Here is a 1,985-nt window from a genome sequence, read left to right as displayed (position 1 = left end):
CCTTAATAATTAGGGAAATACTTAATAACAACGTTTATTAGCTATTACTCTTTTTTATTAAGGCGGAGCCTCTTTAAATACCGATCTTTACCGATGAACTCATATAATTTATCCTTATATTTACTATTATATAGCCTTCATTATTATAATTATCGGATAGAGATTATAGGGAGTATTTTGTACGACCCTGCCAGCTTCCGAAGGGGGAACACTGTCAGAGGGTTGGGGTTGCTGTTTGCAGAAGCTTAGGGTTGTGACTCTGAGACGATGTGGTGTCGTAAGGCGTTGCGCACTCGTTACAATGAATACAAGGTAAGACTTAGATTGATCACTGTCGTGAGAAAGAATGTATCTACAAGTCCAGAATGTCCGTCCTTATATACCTGCCATCCTGTCCTTGTTGTGTTAGGTGGTGAGCTCATGTTGGATGGCTCACTGGTTAGTTGTTGGTGATCCATGATGTTAGGATCACGGTGTGTTATCCCGTGAGCCATTCCCTGGCTCACTGCGGCGTCCTTGGTGAGCCCGACGACTCACCCTTTATGTCTGAGTGAGCCATCACGTGATTTGCCAGGTGGGCCCGATTCTTATCTTATCGCGCTCCCTGATCGCGGGGTCGTCGATTCGCGGCCGCCCTGCTTCCTTGGTTGTTACATTACCCCTCGACCTACCTACCTTCGATCTAAACGAAAAATATACTATTTTATAGCTCTCATTAAGGGCTATAAGAATCTTCGATCTATTTCTCGACCCGACGTCTCCTTCTAGAGATATAGCTACTTTTATCTCTCCCTTCCTCTTATCTATTATTATCTCTTTATTCTATAACTAAGCTATACCCTCGGTCGTTGCCTAATACCTCCTACGTCGATTACGATTTATACTATTACTAAGACTATTAAAAGAAATAGGTTTAGGTCTATATATTTTAATACTAAAATTAACGTATAAGATATATATATCTATATATCTCTAGGAAACTCTATATAACTACTTTGACGGTAGGTTATTTTGCAACAGTTATTTCTATAACTATTATTAGTCAGTGTGGCCCTGGCATACTACGCCTTGTGTAACGGCACCTTTCTTCCCAACCTTGCTGGTAAGGGACCTAGGCAGGCACATAGTGGTTATAGAAGTGGAGTGGTACAATTCCATTGGCCACCGCCTCCAAGGCAAGTTGAAGAGAGAGCGGGGTAGATGAGCAATCGCGGCGCCAAGAGCCGTTCGATAAGATGCGAGGTGCTGTTCGCCGGATCATATATGAATTGCGACCTTGAGCTGTCCTTCAACTACCAAGCTCCAGGTTCATTCCGATTAATATCAATCGCCCACACGGCGATACATCCCACCACAGCCACCATGTCCTCATCTCGTGGCAAGACTGTAGCATGTACATGGCCTAGTTTCGTTCTGACCTGGCTGCGGCAAGCAGCTAGACCTGCAGATCTGCCACGCCGAAACTGGGAGGAGTACATTGCAGGGATTGGGATGATTCAAGCAAACGAGAAACGTCGTCAGAATGGCCTGCCCCTTCTGGAACATGGAATAATCTTGTAAGCATTTGTGATTTATTCTTTGGCGGGCAACGGAGTTCTCCATGGGCCCTGACCCCCGAAATAGAACTGGCCTTCACGAGAGCTCATCAGATCCTCGTCCCCATATTACACTTGCTGCAGCTACGAAGTCCATGCGCAAGCACCACCAACATGTCGTGGTGCATAGCCGCTTGAGTAGCAGTCGCTTCGAAGATGCGGAGTTTGTAGGAAGCGAAGAATTCCCGGATAATGTCCGAAAGGACGACGAGAGGCTGCGGAACTCGTACGCTCAGCCCCATTCAAACCAGAGCCTCTCTCATCATTAAAGACTCCGAGTCTGTTCCAGTGGGTTGCATCGTCACTAGTGGACGTGTACAATGGTACTTTTTGAACGATGAGCAAAGAGCTAGTGGTATCTCGAAGAAGACTACTTTTTATCGGGCTGGC

Source organism: Verticillium dahliae, genomic scaffold (assembly GCF_000150675.1).
Source record: "Verticillium dahliae VdLs.17 supercont1.4 genomic scaffold, whole genome shotgun sequence".
NCBI lineage: Eukaryota > Fungi > Ascomycota > Sordariomycetes > Glomerellales > Plectosphaerellaceae > Verticillium > Verticillium dahliae.
Note: the sequence above shows the minus strand (reverse complement) of the source record.